Here is a 21,281-nt window from a genome sequence, read left to right as displayed (position 1 = left end):
GCACCAAGATGATTCCATAAATCATTCTGTTCATGAAAATGCTGGTGAGTCCTCAAAGCATTGTGAGCTTTCGTGGGCACTGAAAAGTCATGCTAAGTGAATATTCATGATTTGGTGTTGACAGTGACTTTCTTTCCAACCTTTGAAAAATTTTACTCATTCAGGATAAGGAACATAATACTGTGTTAATTAAATGCCCAACTAAATGACACAAATTGTGAGTATGTAATAATTAACAGGAAAAGTTCATAAAATAGTTCAGAAAAAAAATTTCAGACTCTGAATATTTGGAAAATATTTATGAATTATAAATGAGCAGCTAGAAAATTAATTATTGACTTGTGAATAATTTACTAACCAGAACAGATGTTAAAGTTCTGCATTATTTATTATGATGCATTTATTTCAGTGCTGAGTATAACCTATGAAAATAATAGTGATATTAAAACTGTATTATTTAAACAGGTTGATCAGTTGTAATTATTATCCCTATTTAACAGGGGAGTAAACTAAAAAACACAGGGAGGGAGATTTTCAAAGTACCCAAGGGGTGAGGGTTCCACAAGTCTAATAAAAATTAATGAGAGTTGCACTTCTGAATCCCTCGGGTGCTTATGAAAAATCTTTCATTGGGAGGTTAAATTGCATTCCCAGGAGAAGTCAAGAGCTTTAAATAGAGCTGATCCCAACTTAAATTTGCTACTCATTGTATCTGATGTCTCCTCTGTTTTGGGGCTGGGTTTTTTTGTCGTGGTACTGGAATGTGAGAGTCGTTAGATACCAGGCTTTCCTAGCTAGAGCAAGCAGGTCATCCCTCTGACCCACCTGCAGGTAACAAATCCATTGTTCAGATATTCATATGTTTGGGGTTTGCCAAGCCATTATTATCTCTTTATTTTTTTTCTTTCTCCCCAAGACTGCATTGAAACAGAAGGTTCTTTTTGTCACTTTTAAATGAAACTAACTATCCCTTAGCAGCCATCTCATTAAACTTTAGATTTTTCATCTTATGGGTGGACTTGACTTTGCATATCCATGACATATTGTAAGATCTGAAGAAGATTATGAAATTGCAGTGTTGGCACTGCAGTGATACAAGAAAGCATTCAGCCATCCTGAAGATCTGTTAGAATCCTTACACACAAAACAAACACCCCCCACCAAAAAAAAAATTCATTTTTGTCCCTTAGTGTTTTGGTTTTGGATATTTCACAAAGACACCTTTGTTTATTCCTGCTTTGTGGCATTTGTTACAGGAGTCTGTCTGAACATCTGTCTATCAGCTGTGATATTTAAATTAACTGCATTGTGTCCTTCTTGCTTATTGTTCATCCAAGGGAAAATACTTGGAAAATACTTGCACATCTTGCTTAATTTAATTTTACTTTTTCTGTGCCTTGTCCTAATTGGAAATTTGTGTTGGTAGTATCCTATCAAAGTCTCGCAGTAAGCTTGGAGATCTGGCCTTACATTCAGTGAGCTCATGTTACTTGTGTTTGCTAGAAATCCATGGAGACCAGAGGCAGCTCTCTTTGGTGGTCCCAAAGGGGAGTTACACTTTCTTCAAAAAGGATGGGCCAGTTTCCAATACCCACCTATAACTTTTCTCCTTGGGCCACAAAGAAAAAGGTAGAAAATGGCTATGGTAGCACAAGAAGACCTGTATATGTGATTTTTATTTTTCCTTCTGTTACAATCTTCACCATTTATATGGTAACTTTTGGCTAAAAGCTTGACTGCATCTTATAAATTTTAATGACTTGATCTCTACAACAACCTTGTGAGGGATTGAAGTTCTGCCATGTCCATTTTACAAATAAGAAAACCAAGGAACTGATAAATGTAATAACAAGAAAGATTATACCAAGTGTCATGGGCAGACACGGGAAGAAAGCTAGAAACTCAATGCTCACTTATCACTTTACCTTCCCAAGGCCCAAAACCATATGGAAATCTGTAGAAAAAAAAAATCACTTTGCTGACATTGCTAGCTCTGAAGGGCTTTTTATGCTGCTCTGATGAGATCTGGCTTGAATCTGAAGATGGAAATCAGCCTGTCCTCTTCCCATTCATCCTTTCATCTCCATCTGACCCACTGTGTGCCAACAAAATACTTTAGTTTGAAAAGGAGAGGATAATGTATGAAATTAAATATTTTAATTTGGGGATGAGCGCCTTGGAGGATTCAGAAAGGACTGATAAACCCTGTACTTAAGAAAGGTACTGATTTTCTCCCTCATCTGGAGTAGGTGCACTGGTACCAACCCCAGCTGTGGATTTATTGATCCAGCTGTGTGATGGTTTTATGCCAGTGTGATTTGCCTTGCTGGCCAGGCCACAAGAGGATGAGCAGGGCTCTCCATGAAGGTGCCTTGTCCTGACCCCAGGCAGGCATCTTGATTTCTCCCTTTATGGGCTGATTGAGTCCCAATCAGCCCATAAAATCCACAGTTCCCCTCCTATCTACCTAAATACCCCCAGATTTAGCCCATACCTACCAATAAAAGCCTGTGATATCAACCTCAAGGCTTTAAAATAAACCTGTTGTTGTTGTGCTGACAATATTATTAGGTGCATGTAAGGAAATAAATAAAAAGTTTGCATCTTTTTATTTTTTCCAGAGGTCTCTGTAATCCTCTTTAACGTCAGTTGTTAAAAAAAAAAATCCCATCTTTTCTTTAAAATCAAATGGAGGCCTATTCTTATTGAAATGAGGTGCATAAATCATTCTGCCAGGACAAGTTGTTCAGAACTGATCATCACAATAAAATAATAATAATCTGCCATAGAGAAATTAGTGTGAGCACACATTTTCTACTGTGAGGGGCAATAGTGATCTACAGCAAGAAAAAATTCTCTGCTGGGATCCTTTTTAATAAAGAGAAGCAGCAAGCCACTGGAGAGGTGTTAAAAACATAGCACATCTTAGTCACAGGGTTTAAAGCTGAATTCCAACAAAAGAGATATTAAGGAATGGGTTGGTGTTCCTCTAAGTAAAATCTGTTTGCACCACACATATTTCATAACCATTTAGAGAGTTTTACTGACAAATAGATTGATATTAATATTTTAAATTAATGTATAACTAAGAGTCCTTGATTTTTCTCAATGATAAATAATCCAGCAGTTCGGTAGATGATGAATGTCCCTACTCTGAGAAGCTTGAGAGCTGGCACTCTGAGGAAAATGCATAATGCAGCTGCTGCCCCGAAACCTGGGGCTGAATTCAGTGCAGGATTTAGGAGCCTGCATCCAAAACTGTAGTCCAGCTGCCCTCACTTCTCTCTGCCTCAGTTATATCCATCTCTGTGTGATCATGAAGGTCTTGCAGCATTTGTGTTTGGTTTCTTCAGTGGTCACATGCAGTCAGTGCCTGGTGAGGGCAGCCCAGTGCCTTTGGGAAAGCTTGTCTGCAGCGCAAGAGAGCACAGCATCCAGTCTGAATCTGTGCATGTATAGGAAAATATCAACTTTTTAAACTGCATCTGCAATTATTTGTGTTATCCACACCAGGTCTCTCTGGCAGTGAGCCTGGCTGGCCCCGTGGTGGCCATGCAGTGTTTCTGCTCAGAGGTGGTGATGGCTCCAATACCCATCTCTGAGTGAGACCAAAGCTGTGCTCAAACACGAGCTCTCCCCACTCCACCCTTACAGAGTTTTCTGATGCATGAGTCTCAGCATGTGACAAAAAGTCACTTCTGGGTCTGAGCATGGGCTGAGAGCAGCTTTTAGAGGCACAGAGTATGGTTCTGAGGTGATGCTTTGCTTCTCTGCTCCAAGTACCTTGATGTGCTGGAGCAGGGCTGGGCTGGAGCTGCAGAGCTGCCTCCTGCCCTGCTGATCTCGGCTGTGCGAGTTCCTGGGAAGTCGTGACTGCCCTCCCTCCGAGCAGCATCACGTCTGCTCCCAGCAACCTTCCCTCTCTCCTGAAAAAGGGCACAGCTGCAGTGCCTGAGGAGCCCTCCCCCAAGGAAACACCATGAGGGAGTGAGAAGGAAGGAAGGAATGCCCCCAGCTCTGGGCAGCAGGAGAGGAGCTGCAGCATCCCTGCAGCCTGCAATTAGCAGTGACCTGCTGATGCAGCCACAGCAGCCGATGGAGCAACGCTGGCAGTCCAGGTTTCCTCAGCATGAACCTGAGAGACACAGTAGCTCAGCCTGTATTCACCTTTCAAGGAGTACACCCTTGAAATTATAATTTGTAATTGTAGCTCTAAACCATACACCATAACTGTGAGATAGTACAGTTGTCTGATTTCTTCTCCTTTAAAAAGCCCTAAGGATTTATTCCCTTTCTTAGCCATTGGGAAGCAATTTATAACATTATTGTTTTCTAGCTCTTGATTACAATGAGGTCCAGCTTTCTGGCCAAATGTAGAGTTTATTTTGTTTAACATCCATTTTGATAAATGTGTTAACAAAATTGCAATCAAAACTTTATTTTGTTAATACACTCTTGGGAAATTCTCTTCCCCTCCTTAGTACATCATTAGTTAGACACAAAACCAGGACTAAAGCCTAACTTTTGTACCTCTTAATTCAGTGTTGTAATAAGGTATAAAGCAAGAGAGCCTTCATAGTCTTGGATCCATAGTCTTCTTAAATTCTGTTATGCACAACAGAAAGCAAAATTCAGGGCTCTGTAGGAAACCCACAGAAGGACAGCAGCTTAAAAATAAATAATGACCTTGATGATCTGTTTGTTAGGTTTTCTGCTCATTTTCCTTCAGGCAGATGAATTGCCTTTTAAAATCTTAAGTGGTATGGAGAGGTTGTTTCAAAGATATAAGTGGTGAGACGGAATGCCAAGAGAAATTAGAAACTGGTCTGATATTCTACTAGAACTTGTCTGATAGGGCAGAGTCAGAGCTTGTTCCAAAGCATCTCCCCTCTACTGCTCCATCAGCTGAAGTAACCTGGGCTTCAGAGTAAAAGCTTTGACAGAACCAAAGTCCTACCAAGGAAACTGGGTAATATGCTGTATTTTAGCCTAGCTCTGCATTTATTGCAAATAACCAAGTGCAGTGGGGAAATTTCTTGTAAAAGAGCCCAATTGTAACAAAGGAGTCCTAGTGAAAGAAGAGCCAGATGAAAAGTTTGGGATGAGAAGTCATTTGCAAGCTTATCCCACCTCTTGTTTCCATGTGGATGAATGCTCAAACTCATGAAGAGTATGCAGGATTCACATGATTCACGGATAAAACAGGAGAGTTCTGGTCTTCTTCCTGAGACATTTCCCATTTTGAGGAACCACTCAAATTGAGAATGGGGATCTCTACAAATAAGCTTGATGTTCTTGTTTTAAGGCCCTCATGTCATATTCCTATCCTGGAGGAGTGGCTTCTCTATAAGGCTGGGAGGAATCAATGCACAGCCACTCTTGTGCCTCTCTGATGCAAGGGGATCCTCAAGGACCTGCCTATCCCAGCCCTGCAGCTGGTTGAAAACTGCAGTGCCACAAAGCAACTGGAGTGGGCCAAGATCCAACACTCACTCGTGGATGAGATAAACTGATACAGAAAGATAACATTTTTCTTTGCCATATATATGATAGTCATGTTTCCAAACCCTGCAATTTCAAAATTGTGCAATTTTCATATAATGGTAATCATGGTTGTTACACTGTGTTATGTCTAGGGGGAAAAAAGGGTAGGAAATTTGTTCTGTGTGAAACTGCCAGATTAAGGTATACAGCAGACACATGAGCTTGTGTCTACATTAATTTACCCACTTGACTGCTTCCTAAATTTCATATCTGTTCTATCATTCTCTTAATTAAGCCCTAAGTAATTTAAAGCTTTGAGGTGGACTACTGTTTTATTTCTAGCTGTGGTGCATGGAAGTGTGATTCATACGTGTGAATAAAAATAGATGAGGACAGACCTTCCCCAGTGTAAACTGTTACAGCTCCAGAGATTTGTCTCTCAGAGAGGAGACAGGAGAAGTGGCATAGAGATTTTTGTCATGGTTTAAGGGCAAGTTTTGTTCCTCATACATGGCAGAGGTACAGGACCACAGAGAAGGGGCTTCAGGGCTGAAGCTTTGAGTTAATCCCATTTTGTATCTATCTAAAGGCAGATGAATGATGAGGTAAACACAGAGAAATTCTCACAAAGGAGAAATTAAATACATCCTACTGAAGAAACAAGATGAGGAGGGCTACTGAAGAAACTAGCACCTCCCTTTAGCAAATTTCTCACTTCATGTAAAAATAGCCCATGCTCAGGTGTGTGGTCAGTGGGAAGCTCTCTGCCAGGGCATCTTCAGCATGTAAATCACCTCCCTTTGATATCCAGATACGAAGTCCAGCTCTTATAGGCACCCCAGAATGTTATGGCACCGAGTCAATAAACCAAAAAATGTGTTTTGCTGTTTCAGACAATGTTGAACAACTGCGTTTTGAAACAAACAGATCTATTGCTATGTGAAACTCCTTCTGTGGCACTGAATAGAAGCATAATTACCAAAGATTTGAAATCAACTTCCAGCTGAAAACCTGCCACAATATGCTTGTGTTTCATAACTGAACCTTCCCTTCAGTCCATGCTGGCAGTGGCAAATTTCTGCCTCTTGCTAATGCCTAATGAGCAAAGCCTGTTAGCAGCATGGCTGGGCTACAATTTGGGGTAAAATTCAGAATATAACCCTTCATGAGAATGGTGCTAGTGAAAAAATTATATCCAAGTATAAAAATGATATCTAAATATTTCCAAAACCTGTTCTTTCATTTTAGAAATAGTAATAAATTAAATCAGAAGCAAGATACCAAGGATACCTCAGTTACAGCTGCTCTATGCACTGCTCTTCCTGGTTTTAGGATGAAAATACTACATTTATCTTTCTGAGTGGCAGGAAATTTATAATCGAAATCTTTAAGTTAATTTAAAGAGTGGGATCACTTCCAGAATATGTTTCTCTGGTGGTGTCTTCAACATACATCTGTCCTGATAAGATACTGATCCTCACCTTCACATAATCTCAGTAATTCCTTGGGTTCGTTTTCTTTTTCCATGTCATACAGTTGAAGTGGGAACACAAAACCCAATTCTGATAGCAGAAAACCTGAAACTATATTTTAACAATGAGAGTATGCTGATTATATAAATTAACAAGTGGGTAGTGGCAAGTTCCCCCTGCACATGAGGAAGAACTTTTGTGTGAGGGTGGCTAAGCACTGAAGGAGGTTGCCCAGAGAGTTTGTAGAGTCTCCTTCTGTGGAGATATTCAAAAGCTGTCTGAACATAATCCTGAGTAATTGCTGTAGCATCATCTGCCTGAGCAGGAGGTTGGACTAAATTACCTCTATTGGTCCCTTCCAACCATCCCCATGTTGTGGTTCTGTGTAAAAAAATCAATCAAACAAACAAAAACCCAACAAACAAAATAATAAAATAATGTATTTGAAATTTCTCTTTAATATGGAGAATGTTTGCAGCATTTTTGGCAAATCTATGTGCTCAGTGGAAGCTAAATATTGAAAGAAAGAAAAATAGTTTAGTTTGGTGCTTTTTTTTAACTGGGTTTATTGTTTTCCTTATATCTGTCCTGTGATGGGTTTTTTCTCTCATTTATTAAGGGAGGAAAAAATAGAGAAAGCAGTAAAAAAGAAAGAAGGAAATAGGGCTAAGCAAAAATAGGAAGACTTTTACCACTAAAAATTCAGAAGCAAATTTCTAAGACTCCCTGCATTAAGAAAAAGAAATGGAACATTTTTATAAGAGCCTGAAGAACAAAAAAAATAGTTCAATTTTGTTGTTTTTCCTCATTTTCAGGTTGGCTCTACTACAAAGAAAATGAGAAAACTGTCATTATTATCATTAATCTGGTTCCATTCAGCCATGCTGTTTATCTACAGCAGACCCAGTAATGCAAAGGCACAATGCCTTTATATTATTATCTCCTCTAAATATGCAAGAGTTTATGAATAAACTATTTATCAGCTTTCTTTGTGACCAGCTCTGAATTTTCTTTAAATTTACATTAATATTACTTGTGAAGCACCTTCCACTTTGACTACAGCTTATTTTCTTCTGCTTCCATATGATCAAAGTGTCTAATGCAGAAGGACTTTCTTCTGCTCTGCCAGAATATGTCAGAGTTTGCCAGCTATGCCATGGAAGGAGGATGGAGCAGCATCCTATGTGAGATTAATGTTATGCTACAGGTTGGTACAAAGAAATGAAAATTAAGTTATAAATCCCAGTAGCATGTCCTGGATTAAATTAGGACATTTTTCAATTCAAAATTTTCTTACTTTAAGATACAACATTAAAATTCTTTCTGTCTGCACTGTGTCTCGTTTCAGACAATTTTCTTTCCATTCATCTTGTCTACTACCATGTAAATATGTTCTCAAAGTTATTCTTCTTTTCCAAGTAGCTTTTGCTGGCATTGCTTACATTCTGTGTGTTTTGTCACTCTTCATTTTTGTTCTCTCCTTCCTCAATCAGGTGTTTGAACAAGAGACAACAGTGTTCAAGTTTTCTCTGGGGATGTAAGGTAGAAAAGATAAAATCAAAACTTGGGCCATGTCATGATATACATTTACTGAGACAAAAACATCTCTATCCTAAAAGAGTGTATGTTTGTAGATGTATTTTTAAACTAATGACTCACTGGATGTGTTGCAATTTTTAATGGGGCATGAGTAATGCCTGGGAGTCTGTATTTAAATGTGAGGGAAATCTTGACATTTTTAAAGGGAATTCTCTGGTGTTGTTTCTATGGTAACTTTTCTAAGGGGATGACATTTTTTCATTTGATTTTTAATTGTGATCAACAGTAGAGTAACTAAAATATTGAACATAAAAGAAAAGGAATTATATTTGTTAAAAGCCCTTTCAGACCAGCAGGAGACCAAGGCAGTGGTTGCACCTCCCTTAAGCCTTCAGCTGGGGGCCCAAAGAGCTTTCTGTGGTTCATGGACTTGGGGTTTTGGAGGCAGGAGGCAGGGTGAAAGGCACAAGCATGTTTTGGGGAACATAGATAGTGGGGTTACAGCCAAGAAATCCCCAGTAGTGCCAGGGAAGCTTAGTGAAAACAGGATAATCAATCCCAAAGCTTTATGTAGCTAGAAAAACAAAGCTATTGAAACCTGTGAATTAGACATAAAGAGCATCTTCACACACCCTTTCATCAAAAGCATCTTCTCAATTTCCTTGAAGAGCTGAACAGTAGAATTTTTAAATTAATTTAATTAATTAATAATTAAGCTACAACTCCTTAAACTTCCTGTATGTGTATGTTTTTAAACACGGCAATACTTTCAGGCATAGTTTCCTTTTACCTGTGAAGTAGGACCCTACAATGCTTTTTTCCTACCAGCAGGGCTAGGTAGTAGGAAAAGGTGCAAGCTTTGGTTGTGGCACACATTTCCTGGCCTCTGAGGTGCCTCTGGGAGAGTTACACTTTCATGCACCAAACAATTGATCCAGGCACCAAGCCTGTAGCTCTTCCCTGGGTATATTTAAAATCTATCCTGAGAGCTCCCTGGTGCCTTTAGGAGCTCTGAGGCCAGGACCAGAGGAAGGCTAGAAAGACTTCCAGATGAAAATTTTCCATATGTACTGTTCCCCGTTAATTTCCTTGATTTTACAAGGAAATGTAACACATAAAACTTAGAAGCAGCTGTGTTGGAGACTATCTAATCCATTGTGGAAAACTAAACTCTAGACATAGTTTTGGATGGTAAACCCCTAAATTTTCCTGAGCTCTGCATCTGTAATGGCTGCATCATATGTGTTACTGACAATTTAAACTTTGGTATTGAATTAAGAGAAATCTTTAAAATTTATCGAAAAACTTTTTGTACAAAGTTATCATACACAGAGTGATTAAAAGGAGGGAAGAGGCAAGAAGGTCTTTCTTTCAAAGGACTGAGCAAATCACCAAGAAAAAGTGATAAACAGAACATCTCAGAAATTCTGGCTTTCCCTCTGCAATTAGCATTGCATGAGAGGCTTGTCAGTGCACGTCTGCTCAAGCTTTGACATGACCCCTCCACTCCTAGCCCTTCTGAAACTCTGACAAAGTTATGGGACTACAGTGATGCAGCTCTTGGTGTCACTTTTAAGACCACAGCTGAAGATGAAAGCTTCTGTTCATATAAATCAATTCAATTAAAATCAATTGAAAAACTCTGCTGAGAGTGTGTATGTGTGCCTCATTAAGTGGAAAACATAGGATAGGTGCTTTTGCAACAACCTTTCTGATTTCATATGTAATCTGAAGCTACATATTTAAAGCACATATTTTTAAAATGACTATGTGACACATTCATGGTAGCACACTATCATTAGCATGCTATCACACATGATTGTTTATTTAGGTTTTATAGCTTGTGGTTGCATAAACTGATGCTGTCACCTTCTTTTTTTCTGTAGCCAGAAAAGGCAAATTTTTTCAATGTTCTCAAATGCTTGTATGACTCAGAGAAGAAAGGGACTTTCTGAAAGTTATGTAGTCTCTATCCTCCTTCCTATAAGTGTCAGGATCTTCCTTCTCTTTTTGGTAAGTGTTAATATTTTCAGGATTCTAGTTATATTACAAATGCCACAGACACAGTGCCCACTTGCTTTATTGGCCAAGGGCCTGCTTCCAACGAAGAAGGGACATTTTGTCATTTCTTCAGTAGGAGGAGAAAAAGAGGAAAACCCTGGTAAATTGCTTTCTAAAATAGAGAAGTGGGGTGTGAGTGGAGGTGGTGTCTTTATTAGATACAGTGAAAGTACATTTAGGATTTTATTGGGTGTCTGCCATCTTTGCCAAATCACCCATTGAAGACCAGCTCCAGGACCATTCCTGGTGATATTTCTAGTGCTGCTCAGACTTCTACTGTTTCTGTGTGTCACAACATAAAATCAAGGCTTTTATCGGGGAGCCCTAAACAAATGGTAGCAGCAGCTAGAAATCAAAAATAAAGTGGAGTTCTACCAGTACATGAACTTCTGTTGGCCAGACAGTGCTCTGCAATTCTGGCTTTTCTCAAAACTTTATGTACCAGTTTAAATGCTGTCTCCATCCATTTTCATAGAAGGCATTGCTGAATATTCCACAGAGATGGTTGTTCTCTGCAGTCAGAGATGGAAGGTCAGTGCCAAAAGAAACTCAGTGGGACTGTATGAAGCACATAAGAACTTTGTAAACAGCCTACTTCAGAACCTTAAACTATTTACAAAAGCATTTTATTAATTTAAATTTATAATGCAAACAATTTAAAGCTAATAAAAATGTTCTAATATCAGATTGAGGTAGGTTGGAAGTGAATTTGGATCAATATAATGAAGGACAATTTTCTAATGTAATCTATGTTTGTCCTGAGGCTATCAGTATTAGGAGATAAGATAGAAAGAGCAATATCTGTGTCAAAGGCAGAAAAAACACATCTTGATTTCAGATCTCCTTCAGATTTGCAGCACTAGCTACTATTCTGAAAATACTTTTTCATAGTTAAACTGTACTAGTTTGTTTTCATCTCAGGAAAGAAGAAACAAACTCCCTTTCCATTGTGATATTAAAATAGCACTTTAACAAACTCATCTGCTGATGTTACAGTAGAGAAAACTGATACCTCCCAGTTCTCTGAATTCTTGGCACATACAGTACTGACGCATAAAAGGAGTCCAGCATTTCAATGATAGCCACATTTTGTTATAACAAGATCACAGTGTAAAATCATGCATTTCTCATCATGTTTTGCCATTAAACATGTTTTAAGTTGGCATTTTTATGGAAGCTTCTTAACCAGGCTTTCATAATAATAGTATTTAGTCTCATGTTAAAACAGATTAATATTTTTATCTATATTCTGTGACTATAAACCTAATCACAATGGAATTAAAGTTTCAATAGGGCATTCTCTTTTTTTTGTGAAACACCAATTTACATAAATCCTCACTCTGAAAACATTTGCTACTCTGTTCCAGGTGCTATTCTGATTGGTTCTGTTGATGTATATTTGATTTCTTAAAATGAAGGGTGCAGGATTTGGCCCTACAAAGACACTCAAAATGTTCTGTATAAAGGACAGGTTTCAAAACACCTGCTGTGACTCCTAAGGTATTTTGAAACTTTGTCTTCAATATTTAGTTTTCCTTCATCTAATACTGCTGCTCAAATATTTGAAGGCTAGAATTATTATTGAATTAGGTAGAATTACACTTATTTTTTGATGTAGCTACTAACAAGACTCCCCTGCCTTGTCCTGTGCTTTATCTCAAGAAAGAGGTGCACCTGCAAATCTACAACACATCAGCTTTAATTAAATGGAATATTAAAAATGCAGTTTAACCACTGGTCATGTTATATTTTGTTAGTGGATCAGTAAGCATCACAGGCAAGTGGATCAGAGAGATCTAACAGCTTTGGGGGGTTTTTTAAGTTACTTAGAAAAATGTAATACAGTAAAATCCTAATTTGTTTAAAAATGTCTATAAATGAATCCAGTTTTATCTTACTAATTACCTTTATAAGCAATACATTATCAGGATGCCACTTTTACAGAGCTACATCAGCCCCCTGGAAGACTGAACTGACCTTTTCAGACTGTTGGACCTCCCTTCATTAATGGGAACCCCCAAACATTTTTGCATCTCCTTCCTATTTAAAAATAAACAGTCAAGAGGGCCAATGTGAACAGAGAAGTAATCAACAGGAAAATTTGCATCTGAGTTTGTTTTGATGAAGCATAGAACTATTTTATTTATTGAAACTGTATTAATGTAATTAAAATAAATGGAAAATGCACTCTTTACTTAATTAATATTTTAAGCTGTCTCTGAAGAATAGTATGCAGCTTGAATTTAGTTATCATTTTTAAACTGCAAGACAGATTAATTAGATTCAAATCTTAGCCAGAATGAAATAATTTTCTTAATAAAGCTAAGAGCTCTAGAATTTGCTAGTAGAATGTGTCTGTTGTTGATCTTCACAGATGAGCATGAGAAGATAAGACATAAAACTCAGTGGAGTCTAGTGGTTAAAATTCTGCTAACTCTACTTTTAAATTATGATCCTAGATATGGTTTTATGTATAAGAAAGGCGTGGTGTTTTCCAGACATGAGAATTCTGCCTCTTTCTTAATACATGTAGTCCTAAAGTTACAGTAATTTAAATGCATGTGGTATAGGAAGTTAATATTTGGAAAAAATGTTTTGTTCATCAGAATGAAGGAAACTCAACTTTGATTTCAATATCCACATGAACAGAAAATCTATGGAAAATCCTCTACAACATATTTGGATCTGTATTTAATGAGCAAGGCTCCAAAGGATAACTGATAAACAAAACAACAAATGAGATTGAATGGTGTTTTAGCTTTATCATACATGCTTTAAAAGAATGAAAATCTATTTCATGCTGTGCATTGTGCATGCTTTGCAGAGTGAAGTGGCTAAACTTAGAAGTGCAGACAGATCTGTAGTCAGAAATCAAGGCAAAATGGTCAGTGTGGTTTTCAGTGCCCAGTTATGAAGAACAGATTTTTAGGGAGTCCTGACAAACATTGGTGGTTCTCAGGCAAGAATTTTGTTCTGTGCAAATATGGGAATACGTTTCAGCATCATTCTCACTGAAATTGCAAGATTTAGAATATTTTGAGTTTAGGCATAGTTCAAACACAGCTCTTGAATTTGGATGAATGTTAATGTGAATCTTCAAAATACCGGTATTTTTAGATGCGCTAAACCCAAAGAAACTGTCTCAAAGTCATTTATACTTTCAATGTCAACTTTTTTTTCTGAGAAAAAGACATGAAACTTTCTATAAATTTTATAATGAAATGCTGCTGATGACAGGTTTTTTGTTTCTCCATTTTTTAATTAATTAAATCATATAAGAAAATTTATCAGTAAGTCAATTCACAGATATGTGACCAACAGTTCTATAGATACTTTAAAACAGATTTTAAATTTAAAATGAGTAAACAATTGAAAATTATTTCTTCTATCTCTCAACACCTTCTACATTTTTAATGAATAACACATTAAACAATCTATGTTTAAATAATTTCTTCCTGTGATATAACCCTCACAAGTATCTATCATTGCTTCAAAGGTCATATTTAGAATAGGATAAAAGTAATGAAAATTACATAAACGTGAAAAGTTTTTTGTTTTTTAAATTTCACCACAAATTCTTCAAAATCTTACTGTTAAAAAAAAAAAAATATGTGTTTTAACTAGTGTTTTGCTGTCTCTTAACACCTGGCCAGTCAAATTCATGTTCAACCCATTCAGCACCTGACAGTTCTGAAAAGGTCCAATATTTTTCCAGGAATGTTAATGAATATATTTTTATACTAAATAAAAAACTACAAAGCTAATGGAAGTATTTATCAGTTCCAGACAGTTCATTAGAAGGATCAATATGCAAACACACGTGTCCTTTTAATGAAATCACTTGGCGGGTTCATTTATCTTTCAACTTAAGCAATGCAGGTTAGTGAGCAGCTTATGTATGCTCTGGCTCTTCCAGGGGCAGGAGAATATCAGACTGAGAGGGTCCTCTCAGCATGACAGACTGACAAAGCAATGCTTTCAGACCATGCAATACAAACGTGGCTGAGGAAATGTCTGGAGAAGCCAAATTTGTGTTAATCTGTGGGAACGTGAAGGATTTTGCATGAGCAGCAGCCGGATGAGGAGTACCTCTCCTGCCTGGAAACCTTTTCAGAAACGGTGATGATGTAAAGAGCATCTTCCTCGCCCTGGAATGGGAAGGCTGGGTGTGGGTGAGATGTTAGTGGGGATGAGCCCATGGCAAAACCACTCTGCACTTTCAGGACCCGGCAGAACGACGCTGTAAAGGGGATGGTGATGATATTTCGGTGCTGTCCTGCAAGTTCAAGTGAAGTGTCGCTGTGGGGCGGGCGGGGATGCTCTGGGAACTCAGGCGGCCCTTGCTCTTCCTTGGCACCCCGCACAGGTGCATGTCCCTTACCCAGGTGCCGGCTGTCGAGGGGTGCTGGAAGGATGAAGGAGGAAAAGGGGCAAAGGAATTGCTACACGGCGCTAATGCGGTGTCCCCAGGACAGCCGCGAGGAGCCAGGGCCAGCCGGGAAGGCAAAGCCCGCCGGGGCCGGGCCGGCGACAGTGGCTGGGACAGCAGGGCTGTGGCGTACGGGTGGCCATGCCATGCCATGCCATGCCATGCCATGCCATGCCATGCCATGCCATGCCATGCCATGCCATGCCATGCCATGCCATGTCGTCCCGTCCCTCCCACTGCCTCCTCCGCACCGTCCCACCGCGGGGGTCGCTCCGCGGCTGAGGAAGGGTCGGGCGGGCTGGGGGTCCCTGCGAGGGGAGGTGTGTGCAGTGCCCGCCTGGGGGTCCCTGCGAGGGGAGGTGTGTGCAGTGCCCGCCTGGGGGTCCCTGCGAGGGGAGGTGTGTGCAGTGCCCGGCTCGGGACAGTTCTGCCCGGGAGCAGCCGCCGCCGCTCGGGCCGGGGCGGGCCGGGGCACAGCGGCCGCGGCGGCGTGGGGGCGGGACGGCTGGGGAGGAGAAGGGGAAGGGAAAGGGGAAAGGGAAGAGGAAGGGGAAAGGGAAAGGACTGCCCCCTCCACGGACAGAGGAGAGCCGGCTCTGCCCTGGCTGCCATCCCCAGCCGCAGTGACAGCGGGAAACAATGGGGACAGGGAAGCAGGAGGGCTGTCCATCGGCGGGGGAAGGGAGATGGAAGGGACCTGCCACTCGCGCCCTGCAGCCCCCTGCCGCTCCCCGCCCGCTCCTGTCCCGCTGCCGGGGCACTTCGTGGGCAGATGCTGGATGGCGGGGAGGGAGGGGGGCGGGGGGGCGCTCAGCTTGTTTGCCGGTGGCATGCGGGAATTTGAGGAGATGGGGAAGACAGCAGGGTCCGTTTCGATACGAGGGTCGGTGCTGCCCCGGGCCCCTGCGCGGGAGCGTGGTTCTGCCGGGGAGTTACGGGTGCGCAGCGCCGGGCACGGCACGGCCCCGCTCGCCCGAGCACTGCCTGTCACTATTTATCGAGCTGGACTTCGTTACTGTCCCGGGGCTGGTCGGAACACACTCCTCCTTCCTAATTTCTTGTGTCATTTGGAGAACGAGGACGAGAGGGGAGAAAGTTTGGATCTTCTTTGCTTGGCAATGTGTAGATTTTCTTTTTGAGGAAGAAAGCGTTGTGGGCTCCTTTGCCATATTGTCATGCAAATGATTTGTAGCTTTTCCTTGGTGTCCTTGTTGGATTTTATTTTTGGCTTTCTGTCATTGTTCTACCCCCCACTTCCATCTTGCAAGAGAGACACCAAGAAAAAAAAAGTGAAAATAAAAAGAAAAACATGGGGGAGGGTGCGCGTAAAAAATCAACCAAAAGAAAAAAAAAGCCACAAAAAAAACCCGCACATCCACAACAGAAACCCCAAACAGCTTTTCCAAATGAGTGACACAGCCCGTGTCCATTCATCGCCGCACTCCGGCGAAGGGTTTCTGCACAGCCCAGACCTCCTTAGCCAATTGCTGCCAGCAACATGTGGAGGGGAGGCATCGCTATAGCAACCGGTGGATGGGCCATGTGCGGCAGCCGGCAGGGGCTGCGAGCAGCCCGATATAAGGAGGGCAGCGCCGGGGCGCGCCGGCATCCTCCGCCCGCGCCCCGCGGGGACCACCGGGCCGCCCGGGGCCGCCGCTGCCCCCGCCGCACCGCGCCGGGAGGCGGCTGCGGGCTGCGAAGGGCGATTGTGCTGGCCGCCGCCTTTGTCTGCGCTGAGGAGGGGCGGGGGGGGAGAGGGGGAAGTTTTGGCACCGGAGGAGGATTGCTAGAGCCCGCCGAGGTGCGCCGACCCCTCGCAGAGAGGGGCCCGTCCCGGCACGCCGGCAGCAGGTACATGCGGCGGGGGACGGAGTGGGGGGAGCGCCCGCGGCTCTCGAGGCGGCCCGGCCGGGACTCGGGAGAGCCTTGTGCGCGGCGTGGGGAGCGGGGGCGGCCGGGATGGATGGGGCAGCCGCTGCCGCCGGTCGGGGCCGGGCCGGGTGTCCGCGGAGCAGCGCGGGCGGACGGAGGGCTCGCTTCGTCTCCGCGCGGCCGCCAGAGCCCTGCGCGCCCCCGGGCGAGCGCAGCCCCGGGGATGCCCCGGCGCGGGGCCGTCGAACAGGCTCGGGCGGAGGGGGCAGCGGGCCCGGCGGGGTGAGGACCGGCTCGGGCTGTGTTCCCGGCTCGGGGGCCGAGGACGGGACCCCGCGGGGGGTGCGGGCGTGCGGCCGCGGAGCCCCATCCCCGGGCGGGGACGGCCGAGGGACCCGGCCCGGCTCCCTGCGCGACGGGGCGGCTGTTCCGCCGACGAACCCGCCGGCTCTTGCCAGCATAACCGAGAGCCGGCTCGTTTGCTGGCACTCGGCTGTAAGGGCGCCTTATCTAATCCCTGAATTATGTGCCTTCAGCATCAGCATTAGATCAGCGCTGGCGCTGCGGCTCGTGTTTCCCTTGCTAGCTGAAGATATTTGATTAAACTCGGCTATCGCTGACCGACCTCTTGGCTCAGGCTCTGACACTCTGTGACTTAGACCTGCCGAGTCCCTCTCTTTCGCGGTTTTACTCCGGCTAACAAAGCCTGGGCTGCGGAGGAAAACCTGCTTCCTGGTGCACCCACTCTGCTGCTTTGCCCTAACTGCCCCCGAGTCCTAAGAGACGGGGATCGAAGTTTCTTCACCGTGGTTTCTTCGCCGTCTCCGCGCCCTCCTCTTCTTGCTGCCACCTCAGAGGTGCACTGTGCGGCTTCGGACAGGATGGGCCGCGCTCCTCCGTCTCCGACTCACCTACCTCTTCCACAGGCATGGATGTGGCTGTCCGGTTTCCTGAGTTGTGTGTTATCCCTGCACTGTCTCAGTGATGCTGTAGGCTTTTGTGCTTTACTCTTTACCTAACTGCTGACTCTAAAAAATATCCAGATGCTCATGAACATCTTGAAGCTCATTGAATTTCCTCTTTCACAACCTTACTCCTTCCATGCCACAAACTTCTTCAGGGTGCTTGGACATTCTGGCATTTCAGTACCACCTTGTAGTGGGATTCAGAATAATAGCTCTTATTTCTTGTAACTCTAACCAGAAACTTCACTTCTGTTTGCCTTTAGGAAGCCAGAAGAAAATATCTACCATTGATCAAGGGATCTTTGAACTCAGTGAATTCTTGATTGTATTCAGTCATTGTTCATGGTATTAATCCTACTAAAAGGTATAGAGACGCTCCAGAGTGCTTTGTGGTGTTGAAGGTTGTGGAAAGATCATTGTACCCCTACAGATGAATAGATCTGTGGCTTTTGCAGTGACCTTTCTCAGTGATTTGAATAAGCTGCAGTTCCCAGAAATCCATCTGCCTTTTGTGTTTGTCGATTTGTCTAATCTTTCCGACCCCTAAAAGAAGCAAAAAGTACCTTCCCATCCGATTTCATCCTCCCGAGTAAAAGCATTAAATTGACCTCATTTCAGGTGATGAACTGACATTTGCTGAAAGTGATCCTGGCATCAGGTGAGCTTTCCGGGGAGACAAGGAGGGGGTGTGAGCAGGGAGTCAGAAGGCAGCGGCCCTAGAAATCTCTCAGTAACTCCAAAGATAGTATTTAAAACACCAACAAGTAGCCTGGACCAAACAGCTTGGCAGTGCAGTGCTGAACACAAGGGGTGTTACATGCACAAAAGGTGAACATCCCCAGGCCCTGCTGCTCCAGCCTAACCTGACTGGGAGCACAGTAGGGGAGGAGGCACACAACCAAAACTGGGGCAGATGCTGCTGTCCCTCCTGTTTTGTTTTCTTACTTTATGAAAGGTACAAAAATCTTCTCTGTAGCTTTCCTGGGGACAGATTATGGTAGCCAGCCTCCTCCTGACGTAAAGTGTTTCTCTGGTTTTCTAGTAACCTATCAAAACTTAACCAGCAGAGTGTATCAACCTATGTCTCAGATAACCTCTGGGAGAGGGAAATTACTAGAAGTGAATTTAAGTCTAGATTTATATAAATGAGCAGACATACAGGGATGTGTGTATACATACATATGAACACACACACACATTATATATATACACACCCACACACATCCATCCCTTTCTTCATGCTTTCTATATAAGGAAATAATACGCATATCCTTTATATTTTCATGTAATGTCAGTGGCTGCAGCTGTTAACACAGGATATTCCTTAGAAAACAAACAAACAATGAACCAAAACTTATTTTAGAGAAGTTTATTTTTAAGACTAATGATTTTCTTGTAGAATTCTTTTTTTTCTGCCTAGGTACTTTTTTCCCTCCTTGAATGGCATATTTGCAAGTACAATTTCATCTGCACAGAGGAACAATAGCTTTCAGTTGCACAAAGGATTTCTCCCACCCTGAATCCAAACCACAATGCCTCTTGCTCTGATAATAGCTTCTGAAAAGATTTTGTAATGCACAGAATTAATACATGATTATTTCCGCCTCACTTCTCTCATTTATTAGATTCTATAGTGAATTCCAAATTAAAAATAGCACCTCTTGAGTTTCTTAACGTTCTAATATTTTGAAACAAATCATATTCTGAAGTTCCTCTTTTTGCCCATATTTACTAAGAAATCTTCAATTTTTTATTATTGTTCAGAAGCAAAGCTGTGTAATATAAATGTAAAAATCAAAGCATGCAAAAATTGCAAAAAAAAAGATAATGTTGAGTTGTTTAAAAATTAATTGTAGTGATTTTTCCATTGCTAACTGGAAGAGTGGTCAGGTGCAGTAACTGGCAAATTGGGTTTGAAATCTTTTTAAATTTATGAAGCAAAACAAAACCTCAAGTTCAGTTAGAATTTTGCAAGGACCAGAATCATGCCCTATGTCCTAAAGTAAATAATGAAGTGTAATTCTGCTGAGGCATCTGGATGGTGAGCTTCCACATCACTGCCTGGGGAGCTTCCCTCTGCTCTTACAAAGACTTTCTCCAACACTTCCAGCATAGGTGTGAGAACTTATTTACATGAAAGCGTACATTAAATATTTACTGACATTTGCCTGGAATTCGTTTGAAATGTCGACTGTTCTGCTGCATCATGGGATGACACCGCGGAACGGGACGCTGCTCTTTGATTAGAACAGTGATTTGTGACTCCAGTGTTATGGCTGCTCTAGTTAATGACTCACTTTTGGGTGTATAGAAAATGTGTTCTGTCGAGGGACCGGGAAAGCCTACATGAGATCAGACACTAAGAATTTTCTTTCCTCTTAAAAAACCCACAGACCCTCACAGAAACTGTACTTCAAGTAAACACTGTGTGTGTTAGGTGTGCTGTTGTTCTTTGCTTTCTAGCATTTTAGCTAGGTCGGGCTGTTTCAAAGCAAGGCTGGATGAACACCTCCAAAGCATCTTCATTCAGATTCACTTTCTAAGCCATTCATTTAGGAATTAGTTGTTTTTCCTTCATTGGGACTTCATTGATACTCCACACTTTTCAAAGGAGAAAATCATTCAGAGGAATGTCAATATAATCTGTTATGTGAAGTGTAAAAAATGCATACTTACATGTAGCTGAGTTTAATATTTAATTGCATGTAATTTATGTGGTCTATTTATTTGTTAAGCCTTGGGTGGGGAGGTAATTTGTTTTTCTTGTTATGCAATAGCTATTGTTCCCCTTCCACCCCAGGCACACGCACCATGGCACACGCACCACGGCAGCCCCAACCAGCACAGGGAGAGGTGTTCTGCTTTAAAAGACATCCGACTGTAAATGTCAAATTCATAAATATTTAAACACTTTTCTTTCAATTTCAAGTCAAGGCTGACAGGACGCCTCTAATTAACCCTGGGCTCCGTTTCAGGCTGGGGCCTTATTGCAGGGAAGAATCAGGGGGTTAGGCGAGGTGGGGAAATCTGTGCTCTTGGTTAGAGGCAGCGGGGGTGGCTGGGGGGAGAGGTGGGAGGAGGGAGGGAGCTGGTAACTAACACGTCGGATTAATTTTTACCCGTTTCATAATGCGATGTTTGGTCATCGAGCAGGATGAAAGGGCAGCGGGTTTCTCCAGCTGCCTTGGGGACAGTGGGGGCTGTGTCCTGATGGGACGTACTTGGGGGACCGGGCCGGGCAATCTCTGCAGTTCGGGTGTCCCCAGCCCGGGGTCCAGGGACGCCGCCGATGCGCGGCCCGGAGTTGGAGCCGGGCAATGGGGCTTTGCCGTCGGCCGCACCCGGCGCTTCCTGCGGGACGGCGCAGGGGGATCAGCCGCTGGTCCCTCCCGGGGTGGCCTAGGGGCTGGCCGAAGTGGCCCAGGGCACCAGCCCCCCGCAGGCAGGGAGGGGAGAGCG

At 42.7% G+C, this 21,281-nt stretch overlaps 1 protein-coding gene and 1 long non-coding RNA gene across 3 annotated transcripts in view; both read left to right on the top strand.

The window, feature by feature from the left end:
• PTPRN2 (protein tyrosine phosphatase receptor type N2) overlaps positions 1-21,281 on the top strand; it is a 636,599-nt gene that overhangs the window by 505,969 nt on the left and 109,349 nt on the right. The gene's annotated exons all lie outside the window — the stretch shown is intronic.
• On the top strand, positions 16,732-20,499 carry LOC115917255. The gene is made up of 2 exons (XR_004061690.1): positions 16,732-16,836; positions 17,394-20,499. It is a non-coding gene; the product is annotated as an uncharacterized LOC115917255 (long non-coding RNA).

Source organism: Camarhynchus parvulus, chromosome 2, assembly GCF_901933205.1.
Source record: "Camarhynchus parvulus chromosome 2, STF_HiC, whole genome shotgun sequence".
Lineage (NCBI taxonomy): Eukaryota > Metazoa > Chordata > Aves > Passeriformes > Thraupidae > Camarhynchus > Camarhynchus parvulus.
The sequence above is the reverse complement of the archived record's forward strand: the minus strand, read 5'-3'. Positions and strand labels throughout refer to the sequence as shown.